This window comes from Rosa rugosa, chromosome 6, assembly GCF_958449725.1.
Source record: "Rosa rugosa chromosome 6, drRosRugo1.1, whole genome shotgun sequence".
NCBI lineage: Eukaryota > Viridiplantae > Streptophyta > Magnoliopsida > Rosales > Rosaceae > Rosa > Rosa rugosa.
In genome coordinates, this window is record NC_084825.1 from 8,571,524 (window position 1) to 8,595,047 (window position 23,524).

The 23,524-nt window shown below is 37.0% G+C and overlaps 2 long non-coding RNA genes and 1 pseudogene across 2 annotated transcripts; 2 read left to right on the top strand and 1 right to left on the bottom strand.

The window, feature by feature from the left end:
- Nucleotides 1-2,308: 2,308 nt before the first annotated feature.
- LOC133718792 (uncharacterized) lies at nt 2,309-4,288 on the top strand. The gene is made up of 5 exons (XR_009850579.1): nt 2,309-2,508; nt 2,655-2,696; nt 3,133-3,204; nt 3,317-3,365; nt 3,944-4,288. It is a non-coding gene; the product is annotated as an uncharacterized LOC133718792 (long non-coding RNA).
- A 5,019-nt stretch (nt 4,289-9,307) lies between these two features.
- LOC133716170 (cell division control protein 48 homolog D-like) lies at nt 9,308-10,706 on the top strand (annotated as a pseudogene).
- A 5,153-nt stretch (nt 10,707-15,859) lies between these two features.
- On the bottom strand, nt 15,860-17,063 carry LOC133713801 (uncharacterized). The gene is made up of 3 exons (XR_009848249.1): nt 16,766-17,063; nt 16,394-16,482; nt 15,860-16,310 (listed from the first exon to the last, which is right to left on the bottom strand). It is a non-coding gene; the product is annotated as an uncharacterized LOC133713801 (long non-coding RNA).
- Between the last annotated feature and the right edge of the window lie 6,461 nt (nt 17,064-23,524).

A 23,524-nucleotide genomic window follows, 5' to 3' on the forward strand; every position in this document is an offset into this window, starting at 1 on the left:
GTTCCTTATATTGCCATCAGAAAATTCTGAATGGATCGTCACCAAGTGTTCGATGTGGGTCTTGGATTGGTATATTGACTAAGTTGCTGATATGGGACTTGTGTCTCAATTTCCAATGTGGGAATTTGGTTGTTAATTAATTTCATGTGCAGACCTAGAGCTAGGTTGCAGGTGAGATGGCGTGTTGGAGAGGAAAGATCCCATATTAGAAAAGTGACAAAAGATAACATGACTTATAAATAGGTTGGCTCACACCCAATTATATCGATGCCTTTTGTGATTAAAACCCAACACCTAACAGGTAGTTAAGTTGGGACAGCATTGGTACAATGGTGGGTCACTGGACACATTTATCATTGTTTGACGATCAAAAAGAACTTCATTAACTGAAAAACTTTCGGGCAATAATAACATCATGTAGAGAGAGCTATCGTATCCCTTCCTGCATTACACAGCAATTGCATTAAATAAATTACTCACCCAAGGAGGTCTAACAACTTCCTGGCAGTACATCATCTGATCCAAAAACCAAAGCCTCACAAGCTAGGGTGTTGGCATGTCGATTTTTTTTTGTTTTTTGTTTTTTGGACATGCTTCCAAGTAATGACTACCTATTAGTATAAGAATTTTGTGTGTTGGTATTTTCTATACAAAACAATGAGTCTTAGGCTATTTTAGAACTGTGCGAGTATTTGAAGTACAGACTAAAGTGATTGAAACACAAGATGAAGACAAAGGTTCTAACTGATCTTATTTTCGAAAGGGTAATTCATTTATTGCATCTCATAGCATGTTTGTTTCTTGTATGATTGCATGAAGGGATTCAAATTTGTGTTTCAATCCTGAGGTGGTCTAAAAGGGATATTTAATTTACATGCAATTTATTAATGTGATAGTAGCTGTACCCAAGGCTTATCAAGACTCAAGGGCTGAAATTCCATTTCATGGTATTCCTACTCTGGGTCAAGGGTAGTAGGAATTCAATTGACATGAATTAAAGCCCTAATAGTTCATCTAGCTCAGATCAAGAAGACTAGAGATCGAGGAATTAGGCAACCAAGCTCACCATAACTGCAATCAAGCTAGCTATGTAATGAACCATGCTGCTTGTATCCCTACGAATACAAAATCGGGGGTTCAAGCTCTAAAATCTAAGGATTTCATCCCCTAAATTTTAATCTAGAAATATTAAAACACATGCCCAAGAGTTGGCAATTCTTAAGCATGCATTCTAATCGATTATTATATAATACAAGCATCCAATTTTAAACAAAAGATGAACTCAAGCTATTGAAAAACCAGCTCATGAATTTCCCAACTTAACAATACTGAGGTAAATAATCAGAGTTACAATCTTAGACATTTATTTTGTAAAGTTTCTAACCATTCAACAAAGCTATTATTCCAGCTTAATGAAGTAGGGCAATTTGAGTAGCAAAACAGCATTGCCTGAAAATATGATCTATACTTTCATTAGAATGGCCAGAAAAGAGACAAAGGGGAGATAAATTCATATTATACCTTGCAAGTTGACTTATAGTCTTGAGTCTTTATCTGAATTGAATTTTTTTACCTTAGGTGTTTAACTTCCGTTTGTAGATTTGCTTTATCATGAGGTTGAACCTAATTACTTGTAATCAAGTAACATCGCTCCTTGTACTCTTCAGTTTCATTTAATATAGCTTGTCGTATTTTTCTTTTGAGAGAATTCCATAAATGGTCACTCAACTATGACTCATTCGACACTTTGATCACTCACCTTTCAAATATATCACTTTGGTCACTCAACTATTACTCTGTCAATCACTTTAGTCACCCAAAGGGCATTTTATCTCACTTTAATCACTTCTCCAAATCATTCTCACACAGATTTCTCAATTTTTCACAATTGATTGGATGAAAATATCATTAATATTGTGGCAAATAAATTTTTTTTAATTAAAAAAATTAATTAAGTGACTAAAGTGAATAACAGAGTTAAAGTTAAGTATTTAAAAGGTGAGTGACCAAAGTGTCGAATAGGTAAAAGTTCAGTGACTATTTATGATATTCTCAATTTTTTTTAAAATAAAAAATAGCATGTTTAATCGTAAATTTTCCATTACTAGAGGGACCCAAACAAATTTTAAAGGGCCAATGATAAAAGAGGTCATTTTGAAGTGCCTTATTATAATTCAGGATACACAAATGTCCCGATGATAAATAAGGTCACTTCTTCACAACCTGTCACTAAAAATAACAATATTTACAAAAACTGCCACTAGTAGCTCCCCCTCTCCCGTTACCCAAGCCCGGGTTCACTGAACCCTTATCCATTCGGACTCAATGACTCATTCATCTCTCTCTCTCTCTCTCGCGCTCCCCAAAGGCGTCCAGTACGCCCAGTCTCCCTACGCCGTAGTTTCTGCCCTTCTTCGCCGGAGCGGGAGCTTCGAATCGGCTCTGTAGAGATGGAGAGATCTGGTAGAGGCGGCGCCGATATCCGGGACTTGCTTCGGAGTTCCTCAGGTCCGATTTCGTTCTTGAGCTTTTCGAGAGTTATTTTTGTAGCTAGGATTTCGATTTGACTTCTAACATGCACAGTAGTCAAGTTGTTCCTCACTAACTTTTTCTTTCCTTGTAAATTACTCACTAATGATATTCTACTTTTGTAGGACGGAGACATCATAAACATAGATGTTACTGTCTACCTAAATGTATGTTTCTGATTTTATGATTTTTATGATTTTCATCTTAGCTCATTCCATCCTTAACCTACTGAATTTGATCTAACAAAATGATTTTATCAGTAATCTGTTCTAGTTTGTAAAATTACTGATTTTACATAAAGAATCATATAGGTGTTACTGATTTATAGAGAACCAAGTATATATTAGTTATCTGTAGTTTATTGTGTGAAGTCATTACAATGAGTGGAATTTAAGACCTGAAGGGTGATTAATAGAAAGCCTCACTTCATAATTGGATAATGAATAGCATGATTCAATCGGTGGGGTATTTCAGTGCATTGGCTGCTTTTATCATTGTCTGTTATTTGATAATGAATGTACGATGTTTGGTATTGTTTTTATCTTCCTTGTCAAGGTGGAAGCTCAACTCTTCTTCATACTCTGTTATGTCTGTCTGTAACAGGGATATCATGGAGACACATCAAAGACATTTCTTTGTGGGGAGGTCAGTGATAGTGTGCAACGCCTAGTGAAGGTAAGCTTTTTTCAGCTTGGTAGAATTGCACCTTGTGGTTATTATCAGAATTCCTCTGAACATGTGGAAAATTGATTTTTGTCATTCATGTCCATTAAATATTATCTTGAAGGTGTTCTGTAACAGGCGTTAAGCCTGCATCTGGGGATTCTCCTTTACAGGTAGTTTGATTTTGAGAGCTCTATTTTGACTTTATTCTTGATATTATCATTACTCTTCTAAGTTGGATCCCTTATTAGTTTATAGCCTTTAGATTTTATGTTTATGGATGCATATAAATATCAACTTTGATGCAATCAGAAGTTGGTGATGGGTATTGGTAGAGGTGTGGACTGGATGGTGGTGATGATGATGTATATTAGTGTTCTTATGACTATGATAATCAAGATGATGATTAATGTTTCAGGTGCTTTAATCTTCTTTTCCTTGATGCTTTTTGGTATTACAGATTTTGATTATTAATGAATGAATAGCTCATGGTGGTGTGTACGGCATCATCACATTATAATCATAGTCGTCTCGCAGCGTTCTGCTTCCTAAAATTATTGTTATGTTGTTAGCCTAGCATATGAAAATACATTGTGGTCGTGTTCGATTTATATGCCTTCTAGCTTTGTAATTCTGTAAAGTAGATCATAGTTATATACACATGCCTGATATGAAGTATGCATCCACTGTTAGTAGACTATATAATCAACTATCGTCTTGTCAAAGATTAAAGAAAAGTTCATATTTTTAGGTAGCATGGGATGTGACCCAGATCTGCTTCAAAATGTGAGATGTGTCAGTCCATGTTTGGTCGAATTGGTATCGAGCATACCAACTATTGATCTATCTCCCTACTCGCCTCCAAGAAAGAAGCTGCGGCTTCAACAAAACCAAGACTATTCTCTTATTGGTCAACTGCCAATGCCGTCTGTTTACGGCTCTTTTTTTTTTTTAGGTTACCTTGCTAGCACCCAATAGCTTGTATACTTATTCAAATTTGTAAACACATCTTCAATTTACTTTGGCTCGGATCACTGAAATTAACAACCAAGGCTGGTATGGATCTCTAATGATGGTATAACAGTGACATGCAATGTGCTTTCCCAATGACTTGGTTAGTAACTTGTGTACAACAGTGACCTAGATTGTGAAAATGAGAAGATCATCAGTGACTTTGATAGTTACATGGTCAGTGACTTGTAATTGACTGTGACATGGCTAGTGGCATAGCCAGTGAATTGAGGTTAACAGTGACCTGACCAATGACTTCACTGACTAGTGACATAGCTAGTGACTTGGTTAGTAACTTGTGTATAACAGTGACCTAGTTAGTGACATGCAATGTGCCTTCCCAGTGACTTAACAAGTGACGTAGCCAGTGACTTGAGGTTAACAGTCACTGACCATGTCACTAACCAAGTAACTGTCAGTAGCCAAGTCACAACCAAGTAACTAAGTAACTGACCATGTCACTAACTAAGTAACTGACCATGTCACTAACCAAGTAACTGTCAGTAGCTAAGTCACAAGTTAATAGTCAAGTCACTATTAATCACATGTCACTAACTAAGTAACTGACCATGTCACTAACCAAGTAACTGTCAGTAGCTAAGTCACAAGTTAATAGCCAAGTCACTGTTAATCACATGTCACTAACCAAGTAATTGACCATGTCACTAACCAAGTAACTGTCAGTAGCCAAGTCACAAGTTAATAGCCAAGTTGTTCAATATCAAAATATGTAATTAATTCTCTTTCCTTAGTACAAAAGCTATTATATCAAGCAACCACTGTCTATCCTAGTGATGACAACCATGGAAAATATTGTCAATAATCAAAACCTCCAATTGCTAAAATAACATCAGTAATGCTTAAGACAAAGAAAGAAGGATATTGATATAAGAGCCTACAAAACTCTGCAGCTATACGAGCCTTTTCCTGCAATGATTTTATTTTACTTTCCATCTCTTGTATCTTTTATTTGTTCTTAAGACGTCTGCATCGTTGGCATATGAATCCATTATCATCTGCACATCCACTTTTGAAATTTCAGGGAACATTTGGAATGTATCAAGGTGCAAGTAACCATGAAGAATTGCATAATTTGTTGAAGGCAACAGTGATGATTCGGAGACTCAAAAATGATGTACTCTCTGAACTTCCTGTGAAGCGCAGACAACAGGTCAGCATCTGTATGTTATATTCAATCTGCTTCTTGACCTGTGAGATGGCCTTGGTAGTCCTGTTGCAATCTTTGATTATTCTGTTTTTTTTTCCTGTGCTGATCCCAGGTCTTCCTAGATTTGGCTGAAAAGGACATGAAACAAATCAATGCTTTATTCCGTGAGGTAATTTAAATCATTGGTAGTTTGGTTATATATGAAATCTCTTTAATCAAGTTCATAATTCTAGACTGCATTTATTATCTAATTCGTTTCACCACACTAACTAGTCTACATGTAATTCCATACCAGAGTTGCAAAGCAAAAGGCCATCGCATTCACCTAGAGGACATATCTCATACACATGGTGGGCATTACAAAAATATAAGCTGTTAGCGATTCTGAAACCAGAATCTGGATTTCAGATACATTAAGGAAGTGATAACCCAATGAGTTTGATATGTAGATGTAATGAGGAAAGGAAACTGATCATTTTGATTTATAATTCACATAAATAAACACAAACCATACACATGTTAAGAGCCAAATGTTGCTTAACAATCAATAAAATCCACAGCCCAACCCAACAAATTAAATAGAAATCCACAACAAACACAAGTTTCATGCCAAAAGTTGCATAACCATTACCCAACCTGGTGATCAGGAACCTGATGAACATTGCTCACATCTTACAGTTGTCCACACCCTCATCAGTAACTCAACATAAACACAGCCACAAATTGAAGAAACAAATTTGAAAAAAAGGCCAACCTAAAATCTATTAGAGAAGATGGTAGAGATAGCGCTGCCGAACTAAGAGTGTTAATAATACTTTTCCTATGCCATGTCCACTGACGACATCGTTCCTACCAAAAATAAAATTGCATAGCAAATTCAGACCCCATCAAAAAGCTCAACTGAAAAAAAAAAATGGTGGCTTCGAAATCAAACCTCTACGAATTCATGTAAGCTACTAGTGAGGAGATAATCACAAGTTAATCGGAAGATCACATATCAGTAAGCTACAGTACCAAATCTATATATCAAAGCACACAAAACATAATCAACGTCAGGAGCCATACATAACCAGCTATCAGACCCAAGCTAAACTATATCCATGGACCTATTGCACCAGCCATACATAACATAATCAACTTCGGGAGTCTCAATTTGCAGAAGTATGTTACATATGCAGTAAAATGAACACATGACTAGCAAATATAAGTGTTACCTTCAAGAATCAACATGAGGATTCTGAAGCAAATATGTAGCATTATGCAGCACAACACTAGCCTCCTCATTCGAAGCATCAATCGAGCGCAACTCTCTGATCTCCTCCTGCCATTTCTCCATTTCCTCCTTGTGAATCCTACACAAAAAATTTCAGTCAGGCATAAACACAAACACCTTCCGGTCACTATTGAGATACATTTTCTTGTTCCTTTCGAAACTCACAGATTCAATCTACAATCACAGTCAATACTACTTCTCACAAGCATCTCATCAAACACCTTATCTTCACAAAAATCTATGCCTATTTCAACGAACCTCTCTTTGGAGTTTTTGCCGGAGCTTATTGGAGGAAGTTAATTCGGCCTAAAATTCATGCAACCTCCGACCATATTCTTCATCAGATTGCTTCTGTTTCTGTATCCAAACACTTAAATTGATATGATCGAGCAAAAAAAAAAAAAATCAATCGAAAAAATGCTTAAAGTGAATTTCAGAGCAAAACCTGAACAAGGAGTGACGAGGCGTCAAGGACGAACACATTATAGAGCTAGGCGTAGCGATAGACGACGACGTTCTCGTCAGCCGTTGTTCCGAGATTGTGCCGATTAACTCTTCTTTCCTTCGTTTTATCGGCTGAGAAAGCTTCGATCTCTCCTTTTGATCTCGACCGTATAGGCATTGCCGGCAACGGCGAATTAGACGCCCCCGGTTCCCGATCGGGCGCGGAAGAAGGCAAAGGACAAATGACTGTCGTCGAAATTCTCATCATCGGAGGACGAGGCTTCCAGGTCGAAAGGCACGGCGGAGGGGATTCTCTCCCTGGACTCGAAGAAGCGCTCATCGTCTTCTTCGTTGTGGAGGTCGTCCCAGTTCATAGTGATAGTCCTCTTCCGCTCCATGGTCATCTTGTTGCATTTAGAGTTTCAAATTTCTGGGCGATCTGGCTCTACTATAATGGGAATCAGAAACATGTATTAGGCTTTAAGGGTAGAATCGGAATCAAAAAAATTAAAAACTGACTTTTTTTAACATCAACTTATTATTCATCGGACTAAATTAATATTACTAACAATTCACAATGGACATTTTTATCAAGTGGGAAACTAGGTGATCTTTTTATCATTTCACTCTCTAAAGTGACATTTTCTTTCATTTCCCTAATTTTAAATCCTAAATATTTTCTTTTGTTACAATTTTTAATTTTACCCTCGCAATATTTAACGAATAGTCTATATAATTTCCTTTAATAAATGCATGTAATTAATAGCTGGAATATAATGCAACGGTCGAAAACAGCTGGCATGTAACCTGAATCCCTCTCCATTAAGGAAACCGCTGTCTCTTTAAATTAACCAACTTCTTCTCTGATTCTCAATTTGTGACTTTGCTTCTTCTTCTTCTCCTCCTCCTCCTCCTCCTCCTCTAGCGATTCAGTTTCCCAATCGAACATTTCAATCTGTTCCTCTCAATCCAAGGAAGAAAGAATCTTTGATCATCTGAGATCATCACCATGGTGAAGTCACAGAGCAGGAAAAGCAGAGAAGAGATCAAAGGGCGTGAACCCAATTTCAGAAGTCTAAAATCTTTAGAAAAATCAACCCATAAGAGTCTCAAGAGGAATGTTGTCGGGGATTATGATGATATTGATCATTTCTTGAATGATTTTCTTGGTAAGGGTCTGGAGATTTTCGAAGAAAGTAAGGGTTTTGATGATTGGTTCAATAACATACCCACAGAATCCTCAATGATAGATGAGATGATTGATTTTATTTGTGTTGATCCTGATGACCATGTTCTCAATAATGGGTCAGGTGCTGTTCTTGGCCAATGTTCTGATATTGATCATTTTCTAAATACCCAAAGTGTGACCTCCGCAGAATTTGAGATATGGTCGCCTACTCCTGACTACTCTGGTTTTGAGGCAGCAGAGTATTTGCTTAATTTCTTGACATCACTTGAGGAGGATGAGAACAATATCAATCCTTCTTTACCAAACCGGGAGGAAAAGCCAGATTGATGATGATACTTTTGGCAGATATTGAAGGCGACTCAGGATGAGTCTTCCTAACCTGTCCTTTTTTCTTCTTTTTATTCTTCCATGTCAATTTAATTAGTGCACAAAGTTAGTACTTGTTGATTTCCATGATTATATATTGTTTTAAAGATCATAGTTTCTTTCTGTTTGAAGAATGTATTTGACTGAGAATTTTTGTTTTGTTTCAATTCTATGATTGTGTTTGAAGCATGCATGTATATATACATGTTGCAGAAAATATTGAGATTCTTTTGCTATGGTTTAACTCCACTTTCTAGAACCAGAAACTTGTGTTTATGTATTTCAAAAAAAAAAAACTTGTGTTCTTTTCTCAATATTCATATTGACAACAGTGTATCAAATAAATATAATCCAATTGTGGATAAATGGATCTGAGTGCCCATGTAACAACTAGTAATGCAGTTTTTAAAAAGATGCCAATTTTAGGCCTCAGAATGAATTGATTAGTTTCATTTCCTGTTTTCTTTTAGATTATAGAGTATCATGTTGGAAGAGCTGGCCGGGTTGCTTATAATATACACAGCTCCAAGTTTTCATGGTTTATGATGAACCATCTATTAATTGAGTGTAATAGCTATTTTGGTACTGAATGCTAATATGACAGATGAGTAGTTGCGCTTTTGTAGTTCATCTCATGCCAGAGATTTAAACTTTGGGAGATGGTATGAACAATTTGAGGCTATGTGATTTTATGAACTATAAAGGAGCTGGTTCCTCAAGTTGGGACAATGGATGTAGCGGCTTCTTACCAGACAGGCAAGTTACACTTTGGTTCTTTAGTTTTATTCTGTTTGAGTTGTTGACTTGGATATGAATGTTGTCTTCTGTTAGCTATTCGGTTACATTATATTTGCTTTTGGGCTGTATTGCTTTCAATGAATTTAATGCTAATAAGCATGGGGTTGATTTTGTGAATTATGTGTAATCTAGCTCCCATTCACTGGCCTCCATTTACTTGGTCCAATAAACATCATGAGATAAAGTGGAAAACCGAAATATGGCCTTATAATCATCCCAAGTTCCCAACCTAATAGTCTCATAAGTCAGAAACAAGAACTTCCAGAGTTGAAGATATCAGTGTTACTTGGGACTCTATTGGAGGTCTTGAAATTGTTAAGGGGAAACTTTCAAGAGATGTGTTTGGTATGCTGTAGAGCACCCTGAGAATTTAGAAAATTTGGAACGGCACCCTCAAAGGGGGTTCTTTTCTACAGCCCTCATGGATGCGCTAAACTCTTGTGGCCAAGGCTATTGCCAATGAGTGTTGGGGAAACTTCATCAGTGTCGAGGGACTTGAATTGCTCACAATGTGGTTTTGGAGATGTGGGATGTTGTTGACAGGGCTCGTGGTCCTCTTCTTTGATGTGCCTGATTCCACTGCTACTCAAAGAGGTAGCAGTGTAGGTGTTGATAGGGTTTTGAACATTACAAAACAAGATGGAGTGTCTACCAAGAAAAGTTTTTTCATTATCGGCACCACCAACAGATCTGACCTTATAGAACTTGCACTTCTACCTACATCCAGCACATCTGGCCCCAATGAGGAATCATACTTGAATATTCAAGGCTTGCCTGTTTGCTTGAGGAAATCACCGATTCACCAGTTTCCAAATATGTGGACATCAGAGCGCTTGCCAAGTATACACAAGGGTTCAGTGGTGCTGATATGAAACAAATATGCCAGGGTTCTTGGAAATATGCTAGTGGAGAAAACAGTTAAAAACATATCAAGCTAGGGAGATCAGGGCAGCTAATTTTGAAGGATCAAAAGTATATTCATCGGATTGTTAATGATTCTGATATCCTCAAGCATCATGCAGTGCAGACATTGCACCTGGCGAGATGGTTTGGATCAGATCAGTTCAGGTTTCAGATTTTGGGCCCGCAGTTTGATCCGTTCCCCTTACTACTACTGCTGATGGAGCTACTAAAGATGACTCTACAGTTGTGAGTTTTTCATATTTTTTACTTTTTTGTTATAACAATTAGGTTGATTCTGTTTCAATTGCGTCGCAAAGAAAAGTGTAATGAGTATGTAGATTGAGGATCCATTTTATGACGATTGCTGGTTTTGCTGTGCTCTTTGGTGTTGAGGTTTGTGGATTGCGCGTGCTTGGGTACTACTGCATGAATGGCATGATAAGTTGCTCCAGAACTATCTGTTCCTTCGTTTTACAGAATTTGTTGTTGAAACCACTTATACTTTGACAAAATAAATGCAAACCGAGCATTCCTTTTGAACAATTTTTAGTAACCAAAGCAAAAAATTTTGGACTTTTACATTTTTTTCTTGTGACTAGCATGGAACATACTATAATAGAATAAAAAAAACATCCCCGAACATTTTGTTTTCAAATTTAGAATATTCAGAGTAACTACGGTAACAAATATATCACATATATAACTAGAGCCTATCACACATCTCTGTCTAGAAATTAGAAGAGTTTATGACACCAAGGAGAAAAACAAAAAAACAGAAAAAGCACATAACTAGAGCCTATCATACATCTCTGTCTAGAAATTAGAAGAGTTTACGACACCAGGGAGAAAAACAAAAAAAAACAAAAAAGAGAGGCGGCGTGAACACTTTCTGCACCAAGCCTCACAGGCGATTCATCTCATTTTCCTTTCAGCCCATGCTTGCATAGCAATAGAAATCTACTTGAAAGAATTGAATAAGAAATCCATATTAATCGAAGTTACAATTGCCTGCATGAATACTTCAACATACAAAGAGAAAAGTACAATACTAGGTTTTTCGGTTAAAACGTACAATACAAGTTACTAATGTATATATCTAACTTTTAGGCCCTGTAGATAGAATTGACAGAAAAATTTCCTCATCAAATTCCTTTTCCCCTAATCATAATGACAGAAATGATTTAGATGCTGCATAATAAGTATCAATTTAGGTAACAGCCAAAAAGAAAAATAATGTGTGCCTGTGTGAGAAAACTACATGGCCGCTTTTCATTCTTGTATGAGTATTTTACAATAGACGTGCGTGCTAAAGGTAAGAAGAAGGAGAAGGGTGAGGAGGAGGGCTTAGGGTGAGGAGGTGTGGCTTGCAAAAAAAGGGATGTTAATTCAATTTCATATCCAACAATTATTAAACCAAAAAAAAAAAAAACTAAAATTCTATATATATATATATATATATATATATATATATATATATATATATATATAATAAAAAATAAAAAAGCCCTTTATTTGCTGCAACTCCGATCACCCTTTCTCCCCTTGCTAACTCCGATCACTTTCTCTTCACTCGCCAACTCCATTTGCCCCTTCTAGTTAATTCTAGATCTAGTACCATTGGACAAATTTGAAGAAAGAGGATGAAGATGAACTAGAACCATTGGGCAAATTTAATTTTGTATACCCAGTCTTTTGGATTAGGGTAAGTGATGATGGAGGTTTGAGAATTCAGTCTAAATTAAGATAGGTCAAGAATTCATATAATTTTTTTTTTCTTTAAATAAAAAAGAGAGAGAGAAAGAGGTGTGCATCTATTTGTCAATGATGACTATGGAGCAAACCAAACTCCCGATAATGTGTGATTTATTGGAGTCAAAATCTTGAGTTTGGTAAAAAGGTACTTTTCTATGGTCCAGACCAGTGAGTAAACCCAAACATGCCCTAAGCAATCATTACGAATCTTTATTCTTCCTCCGAATTACACCTGTTGTTGATAACCAAAAAAAATCCTTTGTCGAGCCAATGCATCTTCCTCAGACAATACCAAAAGTTAACAAGGAACAACATTAGAAAAAGGTGGATTTTAGGCCTCAAGACGTCTTAGACCCGAGCAAGCTCGCGATCGTCGCTAAAATTCATGGTCACGATGAACTATTGTGATTGGATTTTCTTATTACACTCATTTTTGCAGTATACTCTTCATATACTAGAAGAAAATATAACTAATGATTTTTACTATACTACCCTTAACAGTGCTAACTTAAAGAAATTTTCGAAATTATACTCAACTTCTAGTCTCGTCATTCTAGAGTTGTGACACCATCCCAAGCCACACTAACAGTTCTGAGGCTTATAGGAGTGGATGTGGTGCGGAAGATAACAAAAATATAGGACGCCGATTATCGATTTCAAGCTAAGTTACTACGGTGAATGCCCATTAAAGAACATGATGAAGCATTGGAGAGTTTAATTTGTTATCGGAACTTCCTTTCTCGAATAAGCTTTGGGCCATATTTGTGCAACTGGTACAGGGTGAATAGAGGGGGGCAAAGCCAAATCAGAGAGCCTAACCCCTATCAAAATCGCCTTAATACATGTCATCCTTTCGATATCTTACCTAAGTCAATGTTCGTATCCACATTGGCTCTGCAAATCGAGCCAAAGAGAGTGCAAGAGATTATACAAGACAGGGAAACACCTCATTGACCATTCTCCTTTCTCTTTAATCATGTATTTAAGTAGGTAGTGAGGGAGTAGGTAGTGACTTCTAGTCCTGAGGGAATCAACTTTTCATACTCACTCTCATTTTTTTACAATAATCCAAAAACACCTTTATATTATTTTGTAAGTTTGTAACAATGTCATTTTTTTTTTTTTAACCAAAAAAATATGCTTATATATATCTTCAATAATATAAAAGTACCTATTGATTTCTACTCCAATTCGAATACTAGTAACCTTCTTGATAGGAATAACTAGTGTTCATCCCTTTTCCATCTTCTCCTATTCCTTCTCTCTCAAACCCCTTCTCAACTTGATTCAAGTTTCGTAAACATATTGTAAGAGAAGAATGGAGGAGAATAGCCCAAATCCTACAAACCCTAACAGCGGAGGAGCCGGTGGCTTCTTTTTTACCATTCGTTATTAATGTAATGATCGAGTAATGATCAATGGCTGAAAGATAGTATATATATGTATTCTAAAATCAATAGGCGACTTGTGTACTAGCTGGTCACTGTTATATGGTTTTTAATTACATACAGAATGTCTGTGTATAAGCACTAATTGCAGCCTCTATGCCGCGCTGTGAAGAGACATTGTAACGTTGTTATCCTTAATATATATAATTAAAATTACCAGAGAGGTTCATTCTGTTTGGAATACAGAAGTTATTTTATGAGAAAAATGCACCATCAGTGCCTCAACTCTTGTGCACCGGCCAGTTTGATACCTACACTCTCAATGGTATCAATGTGATACCTGAACCCATATTTTGCTATCAACAGGATACTTCCGTTAAATTTTTCCGACGGCGACGTTAAAAAAGTCACGTGCCAAGCACGTGGGCCTAAAAAAAAGGGCAAACACGTCTTTTTGCCCAAAATGCATCCCTAATCGATCAAAACCTTCACTTTTCCCTCCATTCTCAGAAGCATCCAAAGCAACCAAGTCTTCCAATACCTATCTACACCAGCAAATCAAAAACCTTAGCAAACGCATCAGCAATAGCTCTCAGTCTCTTTGGCATCGGCCGATGCAGCAACGTCTTAGACCCATTTTCCCTCGACATCTAGGACCCCTTCCAAGGCATAGGCTTTCTCGTCAACTCCTCCTCCACTGCCGGCGACACCTCCGCCTTCGCCCAGACCTGAATCTACTGGAAGGAGACCCCTGAGGCCCACACCTTCAAGGAGGACCTCCCCGGACTGAAGAAGGAAGAAGTGAAGGTTGAGCGGAGGAAGGGAATGTCCTTCAGATCAGCTGAGAGAGGAGTAGAGAGCAGATGGGAACTTTGGATTGAGCGGGGAGCAGATGGGAACTTTGGATTGAACCTGGCCTGCGAGTCGCCGGCGACGATGACCCAAGATCTATTGAGTAAATCAGCGGCATCGAATCGGCCGAGCTTCTGGAAGGCGCGGGGGAGACAGAGGAGGAAAAAGTGTCCCAAGCCCAGGACTTGTGGTAATGGAGGGAATTGGGGGAGGGAGTGACGTCCCAAACGAGGTCGTGGAGGTGGGAGAGGTAGGAGTCGTGGCGGTTCTGGAAAACGACGACGGAGGAGAATGGGAAGTTTGGTTCGATTTCTGCTCATTACATGTGGTCTCTTCCAATTTGTTCTTCTAAAGCCATCAGTGATTATGGCTTTATCAAAATCTGCGACTATGGCTTCCGATTTGTTCTTCCAAAGCCATTAGGATTTGCTTCATCAAAATCTGATTGCTTCCAATTTGTTGGTCTAAAGCCATCAGCGATTATGCGTCGATCGTAGTTTTTTTTTTTTTTTTTTTTTTTCCGGCTCTTGCTCTCGTGTTTCCTTCACAAATTTTGTTTTCTTTCTTCCTTGTGGTCTTCCTTTCCTTCATACAGCCCTCTGGGTTGTACAAATTGAGCCATGAATTTACCAGTCATCAACACCAATATATACAACAAGCAATTAATTGAAGTGGATTTTGCTGTAATTTGGTAAGGAAGGTTTGACTTTCTGAAATTAAAACAAAAAATTTTGGGGCCCACGTGCTTGCCACGTCAGACATCTGACGGAGCCGTCAGCGAAATCTGACGGAAGTACCCCATTGATAGCAAAATATGGGTTCAGGTATCACATTGATACCATTGAGAGTGTGGGTATAAAATTGGCCGGTGCACAAGAGTTGAGGCACTGATGGTGCATTTTTCTCTTATTTTATTGTAGTTTACAGATAAATTGTAATTGTAAATTCATAGTAAACTTCTGTTCATTATGAAGCGGCAAATCCTAAGCTCTCCATCAGGTTGTTCCTAAAAGAGGTATATATATACCGGCATTTCTATATAACTTTCTAGCAATTACCTGGCCTTTTGAAACTTTAGAAGTACACCCAAAAATGGTAAATTTTTGTATTTCAATTACCTGGCCTTGACTTGACTTTCGAGCATTGCTTCTACTCTTATTCACTTCCATTGTTAAGTTCCCATAAGCTTGCAACCACATCATATTCATTATTCTATGCTCTTTTGAAACTTTAAACTCAGAAAAATAGCTCGAGACTTAATGGAATGAAATTTAGATGGTACACTTATTTTAGCCAAGTTATAAACTACACCATAGAGAATGTTAACAGTAATCTCAAAAATTCAATGACCAGCAAGTAACATGAGAGTATTTTGTTTTCCTTATCATCTTCTAAACCATTATTTATTTTATGCAGACTCAACTTGATAAGGACCTAGAGAATGAAAAATGGATGACAGGCATCATGGACTCTGTGACAATAATCAAGTTCATTCAATGGCATACTGTTGCAGAATCAAAAATGACATTGTTCGAGCATATGTTCAAGATCATCTATTTGATGTACTAATGCAATTGGTCTTGCATCTGCAGTTTTAGCAATCAGGTTTTATTGGTGGCTCAATCATGTTGGTTAGTACCCCAAATTTGATGATCAAACTGGACGTGGATTCCTACTGTACAGTCTTTTGATAGTTAAAATTTTGATGAACTCATAAGGAAAACACGTAGTTAATTCAATTTTTCTTTCTGACCACGTACAACATATCATCTCCAAAATTCTAAATCATGAAATACTTGTGCTTTACCTGATAAACTGTTGTAAATCCTCCCCGCTCTTTCTTTTATATATATATAGAAGCTCAGCTAGACGGAGCTTTGAACTTTGCTTCTTTTAATTGGAACTTCCTGGCTGAACAACAACTTGGCTAACGGCCGTTGCCGCACATGCATCAGCAAAAGCTTTATTGGAAGCCTAAAGACAAAGTAAATCAGTGATTCAGTTGGGCATGCATCTACTTTTTAATCCGCAGAATAACTACAAACATATATACGTACCTCGCTGAACTAAGTGTAGGGATTTCCACCATATTTTAAATTTGTTATATCAAAGATACCATCTTGGGCTCCAGTTGTAGATGCTAACGCTGAGACCAAATCAAAAATGCAATCTCAGCAAGGTCTTCATCCCCAACAAAAGCAATCGCAGAGCAATTAATTGACTACTTCCCATATCTAATTCCACAAAACACAGCTCAAATGCAAACTCATACAAAACCCAGATAAAAAAAAATGCTAAATCACCCACAAAACCAAATTCAAATTCCAAACCAAACACAGCTAGATAAACGTACATATCCACATTCATATGAACCACCCAAAATTGCATGCACCGAAATTCAAAACAAATCAACCAAATAAAAAACTTACCTGAAGCTCAAAGTCTCAAAAATATCTGATTGCTCAATCGGATCCTCTGATTTGATCAAAAGGTTGCCAGCTCAGTCGCAACTGAAAGATGAAAGCGGTGCGTCTGGATCAATCTCGATCAAGAGATTTGATCGATATTTGAGAGAGTTCAGATTTCAGAGAGAGGAGCGCGAGAGAAACGAAAGAAGATCGGACGCAGGCTGAAGAAGGCAAAACCTAGGGCTGATAGGAAGCGCAAAACCGTCATTTCACAGTTCCGGCTTGGCTCGAGCCGGCACTGTTACTAAATCGATGAACATTTAACCCGCAAATAGTATATAGTAAATTACACAAAATGTGGAACAGAACTGATTGATAAACACAATATCTTCACCATTTATATTATTCTTATTAACTTTGGTGGACCCTATGTATGTGGGAAACAAAACAACTTGGAAGAACTATTTCAAAGGAAAAGAAAAGGACAGATAATATTAAAAAGAAAAACAAAAGATGTTCTTTGCAAATAACATGACCACGCACAATGTACCCGATAAATAGTCATTAATTATTTATTGATTTAGCAGTAAATTACGTTTTGGTTGGGTGAACCGGGACATGGAGAGAAAAGCAAACGTCCTCTTATCAGCAGTCTCCACCAAACTTCTATATATATCATTTTCCTTGATTTCGATCCCATTTCCTTTTCACTTCCTCATTTCCTCTTCTTATCGTTCATCTTATTCCTAATATATATTCTGTTCATGTGTAAATAACACTTTCTCTTCTTGACTCACAAGTCACTTGATCAGCTACACGGTACAGATATATCTATATGTATATGGAATGAATTCAAGGGTTGCGCAAAAGAGATCTTGCAATTGCAGTGAATTGCAAAAGAGATCTTACAAGTGGATTGATGTGAATGTTGAGGTGCAGCTTTAGAATCATATCTGTCATGGTTTTATTACTTTTGACAGTGTTTCTTGTTGTGCTACCGCTGCTTTTGCCACCACTGCCGCCGCCTCCTTTGATCCTTCTATTTGTTCCTGTCTTGATCATGGCTATGCTTGTATTTCTCGCCATGTCTTCCTTGCCACAAGTTCCGGATCATCACCATACGATAGCCGTGATTAGTTTTGTTTGATATATATATGTGTGTGTGTTAGTTCTGTTTGATATATATATATGTGTGTGTGTAACCAGCTTCACTTTTTTACCTTTTTTTTTTTTTAAAAGGAGAAATGGAATATTTTATCTTCACTCTACTCATCTCATGATGTTACTGAGATTTGAACATCCGACCTCCACAATATCGATCAGCTATTTCAGAGGCCACAACTCACTTGCAAAGCAGCTTTACTTTATGATATTTCGATCTTGTGTGTGTGTGTGTTAGTTCTGTTTGATATATGTGTGTGTGTAACCAGCTTCACTTTTTTACTTTTTTTTTTTTAAGGAGAAATGGAATATTTTATCTTCACTCTACTCATCTCATGATGTTAATGAGATTTGAACATCTGACCTCCACAATATCGATTAGCTATTTCAGAGGCCACAACTCACTTGCAAAGCAGCTTTACTTTATGATATTTCGATCTTTCATGACCTCAGGTTGGTGACTAGTTATTGTTACAAGTAGGCTCTATATGCAAAAGTTAATCTATAACATTTTTTTTTTTTGAAATGAAAGAATATATTTTAAATATCAAAGAAAATTGTACAGGGAAATTATCATGGGGTTCATAATGGCCGTGGCCATGTAAGAAACCAACTGAATCGCACATCTATAATTTCTAGGGTTGAATTTCAAAATTTACATGCTCATAAACTTGATAGCTGCTAGTTGGGTTATGGAGCTTTTTTGGGTAAAATAAGATTAAAACCAAAGGATCACAATGTTCATATTTTGCGTAAACCGATCTTCTCAAAAAAAAAAAAATGCAGCATTTTATTATTGGTAAACATATATGATTCTACCTCAGGTGAATTTTTTTATGATTGGTTACAAAGAACACGATTATCAAGATACAGAGTTTTTTTTTTTTTTTTTTTTTTTTTTTGGAGGAGAAAATGAAAATTACAAAGAAAACCCCTTCGGGCAACCAAAGCTAAACTTGTCCCAGTAAAAGGCAGGGAGAGCCATAACAAAGAACACGATTATCAAGATACAGAGATGCATGTGGAGAAAAAATTGGTTTTGGATGGATGGTGCCTTCCAGAAATTACAGTTCAAGTGAAGCGATGATGATGCTATCGTTGCTATTCTAGCTGTAGCACAACGCACGCCTCACTCCAATACATGAATCACTAGAGGAGCTTCGGAAGCCCAACCTGGGATGGCCTTTGCCAACCACACTGCGGCTGTTGCAAAAGCATCACCAGATTCGACTCCATCATATCTCTGCCATAGGCTCCACTAATAGAGACCGCATGGTCTAACCCCACCACCGTATCACCTTACACCACCTTGCTTGACAATTGCATCACTTTCCTACCAGCCAATTTCCCCAGTCCATCACTAGCAGTTTACTCCTCGCCTACGCCTTCTTCTTGATCAAGAATGATCACTGCTGGAGCCCAAGCCTTGCAGCAAACCCTTCACCTTGTTGTGTTGCAAATCCACCCCCTCCACCACCAATTCTCTTCAGCAAATTTATGCTCTCTTGTTATCGAGCAACTTACTTACCCATGGAAGTCCCAGCAATGAAGCGGTGGGACCTCCTCAACCTCACCCAAACCATCGTACCAAAAGTAACATCATTCCGTTATAATACCATGGACCGCCATGAAGGATTCGATTGCATTAATCCCTTTTCTTACCATGGACCACTGTAATACGAACCACTGCTTACCATGGGCTGAGATCGAGAGGCGGTCTCTCAGTCCCCATACTGCTGCCGTCGTTCCTGATAAACCCTTATCATTATTAGGTTTGCTGGAAGGTCACCAGCCGTCTCACCAAATAGAAGAAGGAACTGGCCATCACCGACGTACCCACCTCCTCAAAGTCCACCACCACATCTTCAGTCAATGCAAAGGCCGTCGACAATCTAGCCACCATATCTTCAGTATTCTCAGAAGATTGAAAGGTGTAGAGAAGCCCTAGAAGAAAAACCCTAGCAGACGGCTAGGTTTTGTGTTACGTTTCTTGAATGGATGGTGGAAGCTCACAATTTTAGTTGGGCTATTAAAAAGCTAATCGAAAATAAAACCGACCAAACAATATTAATTTACGTTTTTGTAAACCTGCCTAGGTTGTAGTCAGACTGGTCGTCTAAGACGTGTTTAATTTGTATGTCGTAATCATGCCTAGGCTGGTTAAGTACTTTATTTCTACCCAAAGTGCTCGATACCCAACATGATTGTTCATATTACTGTAAATATTAACTTTTATGCCGCCGTCCCCGTCATTAATTACTTAATTAGAAATTTACATATAATATCTCAATAGTTTATAATTTTATATACTTATCATGTAAATCCTACCTCTATATAAAGTAAAGTACTGAGATTGAAAAATAAAGTTCTCTAATTTCTCTCATACTTCTCTCTACATTTTTACTCTCTACAATGTAAGCCATTAATTTATAACATGTTATCAGCACACTCTATTTTTTTCTTTAAAACTCTACAAAGTGAGTCTTATGATGCAACAACAATTACTCAAGATCTGTGTGTTTTATTGCAATTTCAGCTTTAAAACGATGTACATTTACAACATATATGTTGGCAAGCATGTGGCATTTTTCATCTCTCATCTTTGCTAATTATGAGCAATGATCTATAGTATAGCACGTTTCTTTTACAAATATAATTTATCAGTAGTAAAGCTAGCATTTGAAAGTACTTTTGGTTTCTCTCTAAGGCTCAATTAATATGTTTCTTTATATATAAGATTTATTTTGTTAACAGTGGAGCATTTTTAGCCGACTCTCTATCTTGTCTTCTTATCTATTTTAAAGAGCAAGTTTAACTTTTTATCAGTTTTAACAGTTGCACTAGACTCCTAAATATAAAGAGCGAGTTGAGGCTCTCTATTATTTTTGTAAACTTAAAATATTATTTTTAAGTTATTTTGTGTAATTTATAAATGAATTTAAATATTTATTTATTTATTTAACAAATAATATAAATTCAAAACTAGCTAAAACAGAGTGAACTGATGCAGATGTATTTCTAAAGGGGGAAATCATTACACAAATTTCTGCTACATTAATCCCCCTTGCTCCAACAACTTATAAGATTATCCCCTTACTCAAACAAATTACTCATTTTGTCTCCTAATACCCAATTTTTTTTTTTTGTCTTCTTTCTTTTTTTGACCATTTTGCCCTCTGTCCCTTTGTCACATAGAGAGACAATGGAAGAGAGAAGTCATCAGACGTTGCCGAAATCATCGTCGATCGCCGGACTCCGGTCACCGAACTCCTGTCATCGAAATCCAGGCATTGGTCGCGGGAAGTGGCCGGAAACCTCACCGGAGATCCCCAAAGAGGTCTTGGGAGATCTCATAGGTCACCACAGAGGTCATCGGAGACTTTTATTGCCCCCGAATAAAACCCAATAAACTTTTATTGGATTTTATTGAGGGTCAATAAAAATTTGTTGAGAGGAAGGTGGACTAATCTCCCTAAAATTAGACAGATAAAACTTTGATTCAGGAAGAAGGTATAGAGATTACATCAATTCAAAACCTTTATTAGGAGGCAATAAAAGTTTATTCGGTTTTATTAAGGGTAATAAAAGTTTTTATTGGGGGCAATAAATTTCATTGAGTTTTATTTGGAGGCAATAAATTTTTTATTGGGGCAATAAAAGTTTATTGAGTCTTATTGGAGGGCTATAAATTTTTTAGGGTGCGGCTATTGCCACCCTACCATTTTCTTTGTTCACCCTACTTGCTCATTACACCCTACATTTAATTTCAATTATTAAATTTACTTATCTAACCCATTTCTCTTTCCAAGAATATCCTTATATAACATATCCAATTAAAAAATAAATATTTTTAACGAAAATCTCTAATTTAATTTATACCAATAAAAAATATATTAAAGTTTTCTAATAAAATCATAATCTGATTTACTTCCATTTTTCTTAATTTTTTCCTTTCAATTTCAATGTTCTCTATTTCAATCCATGTAAAAATATTAGTAAATTTACATCTATGAGCAATAAAGAAGAGATTGATTTTTTCGGTGTTTTAAATTTTTTATTTGCGGTGTTCACAAAAGGTATTGCAAAGATTTTGATGAAGTTAACACTAATGGTTTTGTGAATTGAATAACGAATTAACTATGAGGAGGCAATAAAAAGACAAAAAAAAAAGTAATAAATTCAAATTTGGGTGGAGAAGATAAAAATTAATGTTATCCAATAAGAAATTAAGTAGTTTTTATATTTAATTAATTACTTATGTATTTATTTTTTCTTACATATTTGGATTTTTAAAAATTAGTGTACTTATTAGTCATTTTACATTTGGGTAATATAGTCTTTCAATAATTCATGTGTTTGTAGGGTGAACTAAGAAAATGGTAGGGTGGCAATAGCCTCACCCAATTTTTTATTGGAAGGCAATAAAAATTTATTGAGTTTTATTGGAGAGTAATAAACTTTTTATTGAGAGACGTCAATAAAAGTTTACCGTTATGTAGCATCACCGTTATGTATCATATTCATAGTAGCATAGAGACGTCAATAAAAGTTTACTGTGAGGTAATAAAACCAATAAAATTTGGACATAGTAGCATCACCGTTATGTATCATATTCATCTAAAGCTACAAGCCTACAACACATTCACTGTGAAAAAAGCACTGAACTCATGTACTAAATTCCAAAACCATGAGAGAGCGATTGAATGGCACATAGTGGATATTAAAATCCTTCTTCGCTTTCTTCTTATTCTTGTTCTTGTTTTTCTAGACTTCCATCATTATTATTACTCAATAACCTACAATGTAGGAAAGCATCACCGTCCATTATGACAACTCCAAATAATAGCCCGGCCCCAGAATCATATTCACATTTTTGTTTATTAAAAGATCGCTATAATTGGTGTCTCGGCCTTCCTCAAAACTCACATCCACATTCATTTATTTTTGTGGTCAATTTATCATGTCTGTAGATCGATCAAAGAAACCGATCAGTATGGTGCTCTCCAAAACGGCATCGCAGTCAGATGTCTCTGTCCACTCCACCTTCGCTTCACGATATGTTTGAACTTCTCTTCCAAGGCAAACCATCTCTGCTATTTGAACATTGATAGCAGCCACTTCTCCTCTCTTGAAAAGTTGAAAACCACATGATTGCAGCCACTTCTCCTCTCAACTCCGCATCCCCGATTCCTGCCCCAAACCCTTTCGCGGGCTTCTCCTAAGGTTTCCTTCTCTGAGCCAAAGGTTCGGCTTCGGCCTAGTCTGGGCTAGCAAACAGTTTCTTTTGCTGATGCTCGAGCTTGCCAACACCGAGGGTGTAGTCGTCGAGGCGTCCATTGACCTGACTTCTTCTCAAACGCTGTGGACAAGGAGAGCACCAACCTCGTCACAAGATTCTTTTCTATGCCTTACGGATAAGGACTTTTGGTGTGATCTATTGGTTAGCGTTGTAGGCTAAGCAGAGCAATCACCGGCGAGTAGGAGAAAGCACAAGGTTTGCTAAAGCGTGATTTTAGCTTTGCTGGGTTGCTAGGGCGTGACCGTGGCTTCGCTAGTTCAACTGACGTTGAGGGTAGGTTGCTCCCGAGAGACTTTGGATAATCTGTGAGATTAGTTGAT